Below are 14577 nucleotides of genomic sequence, written 5' to 3'. Positions count from 1 at the left end.
GGGGGCTCTTCATCTATTTACCTAAGACAGGGTCTTTTACTTGAACCCAGTAATGTGGCTCCACTAGATAGCTATCTTAGCCACCTCCATCTCCAGAGGACTGGGATTATAGGCAGTACACCACACTTTCCTGCATTTATAGAGATTTTTGAGGATCCAATTCTGGGTCTCCACTCATGCCAAGTGTTTTATTCTCTGACCATCTCACTGATGGTGGGATTGAGAGCCCTGTGGGATTAGAACTCTCACACCAGCAGCGTTCAAGTTTTGGGTTCTTATCTACAATGTAGACTCATGAGATGGGTACATTATGAAATTTATTTTAGAAAGAAAGCTGTGCGTGGTGGCGCACATCTTTAATCCCAGCACTCAGGAGGCAGAGGTAGGAGGATCTCCGTGAGCTCTAGGCCACCCTGAGACTACATAGTGAATTCCAAGTCAGACTAGGCTAGAGCGAGACTCTACCTCAAAAGAGAGAGAGAGAGAGAGAGAGGGAGGGAGGGAGGGAGGGAGGGAGGGAGGGAGGGAGGGAGATAGGATTAAGAGGTAAAGCTCAAGCCAAGAGAAATTACACCCTTCCTAGCCTGGTTGGGAAAGGGGAGGGGACCAAGAAAATCTCCCATATCGAAAGAAGCCTGGGGTGTGGGGACAAAGCAAGAACAATGCTCAAGTGTTGTTTTAGGTCTTGAAATTGGTATCTCCCCAGTTGTGCTAACACTTCTCAGAGCAGTCCTTCTGTAATATTCTAGTCCTATAATCTGGGGTGCAACTTTAAGATGCCTTATTTTTTTCTCCCCCCCCCCTTTTTTTTTTTTTGGTTGGTTGGTCTTGAGGCAGGTTACTGGGTTGACTTAGTATTTGCTATGTATAGCCCAGGCTGGACTTGAATTTGTGACCCTTATGTTTCAGCTTCAGAAGGGGTGGGATTAACAGGCATGCACATGCCTGGCTGTGGTCCTGTGAATATAGCACTGTGTATTTGAAATGAATGCTGCTGCTTCCCCTTAGCTTGTGCTGTTTGTGTTGACTTACTTAGGTTATTTCAGGAAACAGCGGCTGGGGCGAGGATGTGGCTCAGTACTAGAGGCATGCATGAGGCTGTGGGTTTGATTCCCTAGGATGCTGCCTGATAACCACAAACTTTCCAGGCTGTGTAGAGCTTGTGGCAGAAAGCCTCACCTCTGAGATAGGGGGTGTTCTTTCCCTCAGATTACTTTTTGCTGTGGCCTGAAGCAAGTTGCTGCTTATTTCAGGACAAATCAAAAGGCCACTGGATCAGAGCAAATGAACTTGAATGTTCCTGTAACAGCATATCTGACTAGCTTAGAAAACTGTGTGCCCCTTCCATTTTTCATCAGCTTGAAGCTTACACATTCTGGCTATAAATACATTGGTTGTATTTTGGCTTGGCCAAATGAGGCCTGACTTTTGACATCCTGCTTGGCTATGCCTGGCAATTTGACATCCTTCGATTAGATGGAATTCCCTTGTTTTGTTTCCTGTGATAGTGTGGGGATATACACAACTTGGCTCTTTCAGTCAGAGGTGGAGCTAGACAGTAAAAAGTAAATTGGAATGCATAAAGAGGGCATTGGTTACTTTCTGCTGGGTGGGGTTGAATTGGGTATTTTTATAGGCAATTTGAAACAATGAAATATTTGGTTTAGTACAGAACATTAAAAATATTGTAATCTTATTTGCTCTTATTTTCTTTGTTCTAGAATTTTGTTTTTTCAAGGTAGAGTCTCACTCTAGCCCAGGCTGACCTAGAATTCAATGTGTAGTCTCGGGGTGACACGGAACTCACAGCGATCCTCCTACTTCTGCCTCCCGAGTGCTGGGATTAAAGGCATGCACCACCATGCCCAGCTCTGTAATGATATATATTTATTTTATTTTATTATTTATTTATTTGAGAGAGAAAGAGGCAGAGAGAGCGAGTGAGCTTCCTGCCTGTGCCTCCAGAGTGCTGGGATTAAAGGTGTGCACCATTATACCCGGTCTCCAAACCAGTTTTCACTTTAAGTTCTTTAAGTGGAAGACCACAGTTCTCCCTTGTTCCCCAAATAGTTCATTAACAGGCTTACTTTTTATTCATTTTTTATTTCTCATTGAGGGTAAATTAGTTGGAAACAGGCTGTAGGAAGTCCCTCTTGTCCTCAACTCTCCCCTCAGTATAGGATATCACATGCAGCCTTCTGAGCCTTGGGTGGTAAAATCTAAATGACTTACATTAAAAGGGCACTTCTCCCTACTTCCCTACTTTTTCATGTCTTATTTGCTTTCTTTCTGGTTCAAAATATTTGATTGAGTAAATTTCTCTAGCCTATTGGCGCTGATTAGGTGACGCGTTCCTTAAAGGTCATTTCTGGTTGCTGATGTGAGTCTTGCAGACACTATATTACCACCATTGGTATTTACTGTGGCCTTTGGAAATAGTTACTAAATTGTTAAAAGAACTGATTTCTGGGCTGGAGAGATGGCATAGCGGTTAAGCGCTTGCCTGTGAAGCCTATGGACCCTGGTTCGAGGCTCGGTTCCCCAGGTCCCACGTTAGCCAGATGCACAAGGGGGCGCTCGCGTCTGGAGTTTGTTTGCAGAGGCTGGAAGCCCTGGCGTGCCCATTCTCTCTCTCTCTCTCTCTATCTGCCTCTTTCTCTGTCACTCTCAAATAATCAAATAAATAAATAAAAATCTTAAAAATTAAAAAAAAAAGAACTGATTTCTATTCAGAGATATTTGCAGATAGAAGATTTAATGTTTGACAGATTATCTGTGGAGTTCTTTCTCTGAAAGTGTTGGCATTGCTGGTTGTTTTCTAGCTCTTGGGTTTTGGCTCAGGGGCTTGTTGACCTTTGTAATGGAGGTATGGACAATCATGGACTCTTAGTTTGAACGGATTTTTGTTTTGAAGGTAGAATCTCATGTACCTCAGACTGGTTTTTGAATGTGCAGTGTAGCTCAGGATGATTTTGTACTTAGAATCCTCCAGCATCCATCTTCCAAGTCCTGGGATCAGTGGTGTGGTCCACCATGCCTGCCATGAAAAGATTTTTTTTTTTTTTTTTTGGTGGTTTTTTTTTTTTTTTTGGTGGTGGTGGATGGGGCGGGTGGTGCTGGGGAGAAGTTAGAAGTGAGGTAGGATCTCACTGGGTACCCCAAACTGGTATCTCACTGGGGAGCCCAAACTGGCCTCATCCTTGGTGAACCTTGTGCCCTAAGCTCTTGAGTACTGGGACTACAGACATGAGCCACCACTCACAGCTTGAACGGATTTCAAAAGTCACCTGATGTAGGAGACTTTGCTTGTTTAGCTGTTTGGAGATTTCCTGAGAATCTGCTATCTCTCACTATTACATATACAGAGAAAAAGTTTAAACAAATACAGTGTTTATTACTATATTGACAGTGATTTCTCTTCAGTTTTTCCCTTCTTCCCCTCACCTTGTTCTGGATCTGAATTAGCTTAGTAATTGTTCTCTCCTGTATGAACTCAGCCTCCTAAGCTGTCATCTTTCAGCTAACCAGCCTTAACTTAATTTAACTGAAAAGCTCCTTTGAGGACTTACATTTCTATACTTGAACATCATTGTCAACACGTAGGGACCCTAGATGGAGAGTTTAGAAGGGGAAGTTACCTGCAGAGAACAGGTGGGAACAAATTGAGAAAGTCTGCACCAGCTTATGGTTGCTCTGTCCTCCTTCAATATAGAAGAGGTGAAAAATACAGGGCCTGGTGGCGCACACCTTTAATCTCTGCACTCCAGGTCAGCCTGGGCTAGAGAGAGACCCTACCTCGAGCCCCCCTCCCCCAAAAAATACAAATATAGGGCTGTAGAGGCTGATGCTTATCCTAACCAGGGTTTGGAAACAGTGATCATGCACTTCACAGTGGGCATGAGTACCATATAGAGAAAATTCACAAGGAGACTCATTTAGGACAGTGAGTGAATTTGAAGCAGCTTTGTAAAAATTCACTAAGTAGTCTCAGGCTGGCCTTGAACTCACAGCGATCTTCCTACCTCTGCCTCCCAAGTGCTGGCAAGGCATGTGCCACCACACCCATCATCTTTAGACACTTGATTACTTACTACATCCTAAAAAATATTTTGCAATATTTCCCCAACTTGAGCTCTGGTAAATCTTACAAATGGGTATTGGAAGGAAACTTTCCTATCTGATCATTTGGATGTATAGATAATCTATTTTTATGGCGCCTCCATCTACTCAGTCCATTACAGTCTGAGACATGCTTTTGGAAACGGAGCTATAAACTTCTTCAGAACTTCCTAGGTGCAGGGTCAGTAGCCCAGGCATTGTTACCCGCTGATCTCATTGAACTAAGTGTTGTGCTTTTCAGTGGTGTACCTTGTTCTCTCTGGCCACGGCCTGGTTCTTTCCCGCCACATCTGTGTTCTGCCGTCTTTAAAATGCGTGGTGTTACCTGGCTTCACATTCTGCAGTTTGTAATTTTAATTTCTGGTCTAGAGATTATGAAGTCGTGGATTAAAGGAGTCTCTTATGTTAGCAAAAGTAGCTAAAACTTGAAGGATGGTTTGTTTTCTGTGCTTGGATGAAAATGGGAGACAGTACTGCCTCTGTGTTTTGGGTGAACCATTCCAGACATTTTATATGCTGAGACCACAGAGGTTTGGCCCAGTCAAACTTGGCTCTGTAGTATCTTCAGGTGCCCGGGGCTGGAGTGTTCTTGTAAACCTTGCCAGAAGCGCCTGAGCCAGCAGTGTGTGTGTGTGTGGGGGGGGGTGGAGACCTAGTCTGTCACCAGGGACCACTGTGTGCATCTTTTGTCTCTTTTGTAAAATCCTTCCTCTCTCTATTGCCTTCCCTCCCTTTCTTCCCTTCTTGAGACAGGGTCTCACTGTGTAGTTTAGGCTGGCTTTAAACTCACGGTCATCCTGCCTCTGCCACCTGAGTGCAGAGATTACAGGAATATGCCCCTGTGCCTGCTGGTCCTGGACAGACCTTTCTTACATTGGCAGGTTTCTTCCAGCTCCATATGGACCTGGCTTTCTGACTCTGTCTTCCATCAGTCTTGGTCCTTCATCTGCTCAGCCACGGTTCCTTCCTCTCCGGTAACTGCTCTTTGTTGAAGGCAGGAAGTCCCTACCCACTGTTCTTCCATGTGGGAGCTTTGCCTCCTGTGCTCCCGGAAGTGGGTCTGGGCTGGAGAGGAGTCTAGTCCTGTCTAAAATTGGGGTAGTGTTTCATCCTCCAGACTCTGCTTCCTCATCTGTAATTTTAAACAACGATAATTGTCGGCTACTGTCATGGTATCCAAAGCATGCTTGGAAATCCTTGGACTGAATGTTCTAGGGTGTTGTTTCAGAATCCATGTTGGGGTACACTTCAGAACTATTGTAATTCCCTCCAACATTGTTGTTTATAGTGTCCTTCTGAGTCTACACCAGATCTGTAAGTTTATAGTAAATATTACGAGTCTCAGTTTCTGTTTTTGGGTTGCTAACTAGATAATTCATATTTAGACAAGTAACTCTACTGCTGAACAGTTTCCTCATTGGTTAAGTGGGGTTAATGATACTGCTGGGAAGCACCAGTAGGACAAGTTGAGGTACTTCAAGCAAGGAGCTGTATAATTATGCCATATTAGCATTTTAGCACTAGTCAAGATACTTGGCTTTAAAATTCAGAGTACCTTAGAGTTTGGGTCTGTCATTGTGTGTTTACTGGCTTCAAGATTATGTGAATGCTTTCTTCTTTAAATTTTATTTATTTATTAGATACGCGGGTGGGGGGTGGGGAGATCGAGCAAGCACCAGGGCCTCTAGCCACTGCAAATGAATTCCATAGGCATGTGCCACAATGTGCATCTGGCTAACGTGGGACCTGGAGAATCGAACTTGGGTCCTTAGGCTTCACAGGCAAGTGCCTTAACTGCTAAGCTATCTCTTCAGCCCATATGTGAAGTGTTTTAAAATACAGAGCCAAAAGGAGCACTTGCCTCTTGCCACTGCATACCGACTCCATGTGCCGTTGGCTTTACATGGGTACTGGGGACTCAAACCAAGACAGTCGGACTTTGTAAGCAAGTACCTTTAACTGCTGAGCCATCTCTCCAGCCCCTGATTTTTGTTTTTGGATATGTTATTTCACCTTTTTTTTTTTTTTAAGGTTGCCATATTGATTGGCTTGTTGTTTTGAAGTGGTCTCACCCTAGGTTGACCTAGAATTTACTTTGTAGCCCAGGCTGGTCTTTAACTTGATGGCCATCCTTCTACCTTAGCCTCCCAAGTGCTGCAAAGGCATGCACTGCCAGTCAGGTTGATGGACTTCTTTTAAAAAATTTATTTATTTATTTAGAGTGTGATCCTGGGCCTCTAGCCAGTGCAAATGAACTCCAGATGCATGTGCCACCTTGGGCATCTGGCTTATGTGGGTCCTGAGGAGTTGAATGTTGATCCTTAGGCTTTGCAGACAAATGCCTTAACCCTAAGCCAACCCTCCAGCTCTGATTGAGGTTGGTTTTTTTTTCCCCCTGAGATAGGGTCTCACTCTAGCTCAGACTGACCTGGAATTCACTATGTAGTCTCAGGGTAGCCTTGAACTCATGGTAATCCTCTTAACTCTGCCTCCTGAGTTCTGGGATTAAAGGCGTGCGCCATCATGCACAGCAACTTTTTTCTTTTTCTTTTTTTTTTAAAGAGAGGGTCTCCCTATTGATTGGTTGGTTGTCTGAACAATTTTTTTAAATTTTTTTCTCAATTTTTATTAACATTTTCCATGATTATAAAAAATATCCCATGGTAATACACCCCCCCCACTTTCCCCTTTGAAATGAAAAAAAGATTTTTTTCTGAGGTAGGGTCTTGTTCTATCCCAGATTGACCTTGAAATTTTTTTCAATTTGGTTTATTTGAGGTAGGGTCACACTCTGGCCCAGAATGAGCTCCAACTCATGATCCTCCTGCCCCCCTTCCCCTAAATGTTGAGATTACAGGCCAGTACCACATTGGGCTTTGTGCCTGACTTTTTGTTTGATTTTTGTTTTTCAAGGTGGGGTCTTACCCTAGCCCAGGCTGACCTGGAATTCACTATGTAGTCTCAGGGTGGCCTCGAACTCACAGTGATCCTCTTACCTCTGCCTCCCGAGTGCTGGGATTAAAGGCAGCACCACCATGCCTAGCCCTGTGCCCAACTTTTCTTTTTTTAAATTTTCATTTTATTTATTTGAGAGAGAGAGGGAGCGAGAAGTAGGCGGGGGAGGGAGAGAGAGAGAGAAGGAAAGAGAAAGAGAGAGAGAGGGAGAGAGAAGGTACACCAGGGCCTCTAGCCACTGCAAATGAGCTCCAGATGCTTGTGTCCCCCTTGTGCATCTGGTTTACGTGGGTTCTGGGGAATCAAACCTTGGTCCTTTGGCTTTGCAGTCAAGTGCCTTAACCTCTAAGTTATTTCTCCAGCACCCCCCCACCGTGCCTAACTTTTTTTTCTCAATTTTTAGTAACATTTTCCATGATTATAAAAAGTGTCCCATGGTGATACCCTCCTCCCCCCACTTTCTACTTTGAAATTCCATTCTCCATTATATCCCCTCCCCATCTCAATGAGTCTCTCTTTTATTTTGATGTCATGTTCTTTTCCTCCTCTTATGATGGTCTTGTGTAGGTAGTGTCAGGCACTATGAGGTCATGGATATCCAGGCCATTTTCTGTCTGGAGGGAGCACATTGTAAGGAGTCCTACCCTTCCTTTGGCTCTTGCATTCTTTCCGCCACCTCTTCCGCATTAGACCCTGAGCCTTGGAAGGTATGATTGAGATGTTTGTTACTCAGTTCTCCAGTCACTTCTTTCCAGCACTATGGTACCTTCTGACCCAAAGTCACTGCTATCTGAAAAGAGAAGATTCTCTACCCAAAGTGAGAGTAGCATTAGTATAAAGGGTCTGAATATTAAGAGAAGTGCTTACTGGGCAGTTTGATAAGCATAGTATATACCTTTTTCCAGACATCAGCAAATGTTACACTTCTAGGGCTCATGACTACCCCTGTTTTTAAGTTTTCGTTTTCAGGGATGTGTTTCCCCCCATGGAGCGGGCCTCCAGTCCAGTTGGAGGGCAGTTGGTTCCACCATGACAGATGTGCCACTATTGCACCCATTGGCTCATTTGGCCTGGCTGGCCAATTATAAGGCTTGCAGTGTCCACTGTTGAGTATCTTCACTGGTGGTATCTCTTTCTCCCATTGGACTACATGTAGAATGGCTTCTTCTAGTTTTCTGTCAGCTGGTCTACATGGAGGAGGTTATCAGCTCAGTTCCAGCAGGATTTCTCAGTGGCCTTGCAGTCCAAGTATGTGGAGTCCCCGTGCCTAACTTTTAATGCAACTCTTGTGCAGACCACACAGCGCTGCTGTGTCAGACAGGCGGCATTTTTTGGGAGGGAGACTGAAGTTGCGTACCAGTCTCCCAAGTTGAGCGGTTCAACCCTTACAGCTGATGCGCCCATGTTGCGTGCGCTGTGACATCCACCCACCTTATATTTTAAAGAGGAGGTCTCTCATGAGGTTAGTGGTCACCAATTCACTAGACTGACCAACCACCAAGTCCCGAGGATCCTCCTGCCTCTTGCCTATCCAGTGCTGGGATTACATTCACATGCCACCACACCTGTCGTTTACATAGGTGCTGTGGATCCAAACTCAGGCCCTCACAGTGGTACAGCCAGTACTTTATTAACTGAGCCATCTCTCTAAGCCTCAACAAACACTTACATAGGAGAAGTGTAATTTTCAAGATGAAACTACTGATTGTGGCCATGTGTGATGGTGGCACAGGTTTGTAATTCTAGCACTTGTGAAGCTGAGGCAGGAGCATCCTGAGCCTGATGCCAGCCTAGATTACACAGCAAGACTGTGTCAGAAAATACAAAAATTAAAAGAAGCCGGGCGTGGTGGCACATACCTTTAATCATTACTTGGGAGGCAGAGGTAGGAGGATCACCGTGGACTAGAGCGAGACTCTGCCTCCAAAAACCAAAATAAAATTAAAAAAAAAAGAAAAAAAAAAAGAAAGTGGAGTTCTGGTTTTTTAGGATTTCTTCCTTAAGAGAATATGGGATTCAAGCAAGTATTGACCTAGGGTGATTAGTTTGTAGGAAGTGGGTTGCCATTCGACTTAAGCATCATTCATGTGCTCCGTTTTAAGATAGGACTGAACTGATCGTATTAGGACTCCGAAGGGACCTGTTTGCCAGTTCATATGTGGTGATTGGCTCAAGAGATACCTTTTCAGACACCATTATTAACATACATTATTACACATACACCATATTACAAAGGTAATATTTAGTTGTGTGCTCAAAAGGGTAGGTACAACTATAAATGTTTTTATGTATTATTTGAATTTATAGGCATAAATTATTACTGTTTCAAACTTGTAGATGAGAAAATGACGAGAAACAAGCCATTTGTCCATTTTTTTTTTTTCTCTGTTTTTGTTTTTTGAGGTAGGGTCTCATTCTAGCCCGGGCTGACCTGGAATTCACTATGTAGTCTCAGGGTGGCCTCGAACTCATGGCGATCCTCCTACCTCTGCCTTTCGAGTGCTGGGGCATTTCTCCAGTTTTAAGACCTGGCATGCCCATTCTTTCTGCTCGCAGATAAATAAATTATTAAAACAATATGTACTATAATTTGGAAGTGAATCCCTCCTTATAAGGCTTCCAAATTCCAGAAACTTCAGCCTCATCTGTAATCTTCAGTTAAGAGATAAACAGATCTGTTGTGAAATCCTGTAGTTTTAGTTATCTTAACCGTAGTGCATTTGGCAGTTCTCATAAAGCTGAAGAAGTGTGTATATCAGAGTGGTTATAAGCGTCAGTGAGCGATAACCCAGAATCTTAGCCATCACCAGAGTGGTCATACAAGCAGACCAGGGTTATCACCAGCATTGATAAAACCAGACCTAGGGAAAGAAAAGACCTAGGTCTGGGGACACATGCAAGGTCTTAATATAGCAAATGTTTAGCCTGTCCAGATTATCACAAAATCAGAACAGCGAGAATATTTACAAGAGTTGTAGATTTTTTTGTTTGTTTGTTTTTCGAGGTAGGGTCTCACCCTAGCCCAGGCTGACCTGGAATTCACTATGTGGAGTCTCAGGGTGGCCTCGAACTCATGGCGATCCATCTACCTCTGTCTCCCGAGTGCTGGGATTAAAGGCGTGTGCTGCCACGCCTGGCTAAGAGTTGTAGATTTTTAATAATCTATAGGAAAATCATTATGGACTCTGTTGTTCTTCCTAGGAATAACTGAGGAGACAGAATGAGTAGAAACTAATATTTTTCTAAACTTCTGTTAGTGCATGTAGAATGAAGCCTCATGGCTTCTGTAAACATTTCTGGCATCTGGCATGTAGTTTCTGGCTGTTAGGATGATACTAGAACAGAAGATATTTTATGTTTCATTGGTACTGAGTCATAAATGATGTCACTTAGGTATAGAGGTTTAGTTTGAGTGTGTGGTGCTAAACTGATAATGAATTTGTAGGCTGTGTGTGTGTGTGTGTGTGTTGTGTGTGTGTGTGTTTCAGTATTCAGGACCATAGTCACCTTTTTGTTTTGTTTTGTTTTTGTTTTTCGAGGTAGGGTCTAACTCTAGCTCAGGCTGACCTGGAATTCAGTAAGTGGTCTCAGGGTGGCCTTGAACTTATGATGATCCACCTACCCTCTGCCTCCCAAGTGCTGGGATTAAAGGCATGCGCCACCATGCCCGGCTCAAAGTCACCTTTCTTAGTACTCTTAGAATGACTTAGAACTCCATTGTTTTCTCCTGTAGCTTCGTAGGTTTGTGTTCAGTTTATTGAATGTTCATTTATCTGTTAATGTTTGTTATTTTTGTAGCAAGCCCATTAAATGTGCTTGTTTTATTGTCTTGTAGACAGGAATCAGTAGAATTGCTGATGACTCCAACACAAGGTGAGTCTTGTGGGGACTTCATTTGAAATCCAAAACTTTTTGAATTTCATTGTCAATTTACACAGCTTTAGACTGTGTTTTGTTATAAGCTGTACCGTGGACTAGCAGTTTATAATGTTCAAGAATTAGTGTTAAATTTTAGATTGTAAGCTAGCTCATTGTAAGAGTAGGGGTGAAGCTCTTCAGAATTAAGCCTCTGACTTTGGTAATAAGCATTTAATTTGGCATAGTTATTTGTTCTTGTGTATTTTTTTAAAATTTACTTTTTGAGATAAGGTCTAGCTGTTGAGCTCTGCCTTGTCTGGAACTTGAGATCCTCCTGCCTTAGTTTTCCAAGTGTTGTAATTATAGGCTTGTACTTACAGCACCTCGCTTCATTCTTTATATTGCCAAGTTCTGTTATATAAAGATGCTACATTGTGTCCATCTATTTATTAGTTGATGATTTTTTTATTTAAAAAATTTTTATTAACATTTTCCATGATTATAAAAAATATCCCATGGTAATCCCCCCCCCTTTCCCCTTTGAAATTCCATTCTCCATCATATCCCCTCCTCATCTCAATCAGTCTCTCTTTTATTTTGATGTTGTGGTCTTTTCCTCCTATGATGGTCTTGTGTAGGTAGTGTCAGGCACTATGAGGTCATGGATATCCAAGCCATTTTATGTCTGGACGGAGCACATTGTAAGGAGTCCTACCCTTCCTTTGGCTCTTAAATTCTTTCTGCCACCTCTTCTGCATTAGACCCTGAGCCTTGGAAGGTGTGATTGAGATGTTTGTTACTCAGTTCTCCAGTCACTTCTTTCCAGTACTAGTATACCTTCTGAGTTGTCCCAAGGTCACTGCCATCTGAAAAGAGAAGATTCTCTATCCAAAGTGAGAGTAGCATTAGTATAAAGGGTATGAATATTAAGAGAAGTGCTTACTGGGCAGTTTGATAAGCATAGTAGATACATTTATCCAGACAGCAGTAGATGTTACACTCCTAGGGCTCATGACTACCCCTGTTTTAAGTTTTCAGTATCAGGGATGTATTCCTTCCCATGGAGCGGGCCTCCAGTCCAGTTGGAGGGCAGTTGGTTTCCACCATGACAGATGTGCCACTATTGCACCCATTGGCTCATTTGGCCTGGCTTGCAAATTAATAAGGCTTGCATTGTCCACTGTTGAGTATCTTCACTCCTGGTATCTCTTTCTTCCATTGAAATATACATGTAGAATGGCTTCTTCCAGCTTTCTGTCAGCTGGTCTACATGGAGGAGATTATCAGCTCAGTTCCAGCAGGATTTCTCAGTGGCCTTGCAGCCTGAGTATGTGGAGTCTTTAGCAATAGGGTCTTACCATCTATTCCTGGTGAGAAACCAAGAGCCTCTGCAATGGCCTATAATATTTTGGGGGCATCAGGGACCTCCCTGGCCAACAACTCACTGGAGGTATCCCATCCCTGGCACTGAAAATTTTCTAATAACAATCTATGGCTCCTGAGTGTTCCATTGTCTAAAACCAGAGGATTCCATATGATTTATTTGTATCCTCTTAGATTTTGATAAGCCCTCCCTCCAACTTTCCTTTACTCAATCTCTTCCCTGACCTCACTTTGGGCCTTTTCACCCCCGTTAATCTACTTGTACTTACATATATACAATACCAACCTAATAGGTACTCTCTTCCCTTCCTTTCTCTTCCCTTTAAATCTCCTTTTTAACTTACTGGCCTCTGCTACTGAGTTTTTTCCTTCTCACACAGAAGCCCAACCATCTGTAGCTAGGATCCACATATGAGAGAGAACATGTGGCACTTGATTTTCTGGGCCTGGGTTACCTCATTTAGTATAATCCTTTCCAGATCCATCCATTTTCCTGAAAATTTCATAACTTCATTTTTCTTTACCGCCGAGTAGAACTCCATTGTATAAATGTGTCATATCTTCATTATCTACTCATCATTTGAGGGACATCTAGGCTGGTTCCATTTCCCAGCTATTATGAATTGAGTGGCAATAAACATGGTTGAGCATGTACTTCTAAGGAAATGGGATGAGTCCTTAGAATATATGCCTAGGAGTACTTTAGCTGGCTCATCTGGTAGATCAATTTTTAGCTGTCTTAGGAACCTCCACAGTGATTTACACAGTGGCTGGACCAGATTGCATTCCCACCAACAGTGTAGAAGGGTTCCTCTTTCTCCACATCCCCGATTGGTTTTTTTGAGGTAGGGTCTGACTTGGAGTTCACTATATACTATACTCTCAGGGTGGTCTCAAACTCATGGTGATCCTCCTACCTCTGTCTCCTGAGTGCTGGGATTAAAGGCATGTGCCACCATGCTTGGCTTATTAGTAGATGAATGTTTCATTTTCCCCTACTCCTTGGAATTATTTTTTGCTCTATTTAATGTTGCTGTGATCATTCATGTACAATCTTTCTTTTTGTGCACATACTGTGTACTTCTCTTTGTTTGGGAATACATAAGGAGTGAAATTGCTGGGTCATGTGCCACCATATGTTTAACCATTTGGTGAACCTCGGAGGTGTTGCAAAGTGTCTCTACCATCTTATTCCCCTACCATACAAGGCAATCTTTTCTGCATCCTAGCTTTGGTTTTTCAAGGTAGGCTCTACCTCTTATCCAGGCTGACCTAGATCTTACATTGTAGTCCCAGGCTGGCCTTGAACTCAAGATGATCCACCTACGTGATCCTCCTACCTCTGTCTCCTGAGTGCTGGGATTAAAGGCATGTGCCACCATGCTTGGCTTATTAGTAGATGAATGTTTCATTTTCCCCTACTCCTTGGAATTATTTTTTGCTCTATTTAATGTTGCTGTGATCATTCATGTACAATCTTTCTTTTTGTGCACATACTGTGTACTTCTCTTTGTTTGGGAATACATAAGGAGTGAAATTGCTGGGTCATGTGCCACCATATGTTTAACCATTTGGTGAACCTCGGAGGTGTTGCAAAGTGTCTCTACCATCTTATTCCCCTACCATACAAGGCAATCTTTTCTGCATCCTAGCTTTGGTTTTTCAAGGTAGGCTCTACCTCTTATCCAGGCTGACCTAGATCTTACATTGTAGTCCCAGGCTGGCCTTGAACTCAAGATGATCCACCTACCTAGTGCTAGGATTAAAGGCATGTGTCACCATGCCCAGTGATTTCTTTTGGGGGGTGGGATTGGATTGAGGTAGTGTCTCCTTATAGCCTAGGCTGACCTGGAATTCACTATGTAATTTCAGGGTGGCCTTAAATTTATGGCAATCCTCTGACCTTGGCCTCTCAAGTGCTGGGATTAAATGTGTGTGCCACCACGACTGGCTGATTTTTTCAAAATTTTTTCCCCCTGGCCATAGCCCTAACTGACCTGAAATTCACCATGTAGTTTCAAAGTAGCCTCAAACTCACAGTGATACTCCTACCTCCGTCTCTCAAGTATCATGTTTGAAAAGTGAATTAAAAATCCATACAATGCCATATGTGTTATAAATGTTACATCATTTGAGTTTTAAGAGTTCTTTATATATTCTAGGTACAAGGTCACCCTCAATCAATTCTGTGTATCATTTGAAAATTCACGGTAGGGTCTTATTCTGGCCCAGGCTGACGTGGAATTCACTGTGGAGTTTCAG

General features: G+C 43.0%; 1 protein-coding gene and 1 non-coding gene across 4 annotated transcripts in view; one reads left to right on the top strand and one right to left on the bottom strand.

The window, feature by feature from the left end:
• Foxo1 (forkhead box O1) overlaps positions 1-14577 on the top strand; it is a 95203-nt gene that overhangs the window by 11819 nt on the left and 68807 nt on the right. The window lies entirely within an intron of this gene.
• LOC123462580 lies at positions 9907-10043 on the bottom strand. The gene has a single exon (XR_006638378.1). It is a non-coding gene; the product is annotated as a small nucleolar RNA SNORA72 (small nucleolar RNA).

This window comes from Jaculus jaculus, chromosome 7 (assembly GCF_020740685.1).
Source record: "Jaculus jaculus isolate mJacJac1 chromosome 7, mJacJac1.mat.Y.cur, whole genome shotgun sequence".
NCBI lineage: Eukaryota > Metazoa > Chordata > Mammalia > Rodentia > Dipodidae > Jaculus > Jaculus jaculus.
The sequence above is the reverse complement of the archived record's forward strand: the minus strand, read 5'-3'. Positions and strand labels throughout refer to the sequence as shown.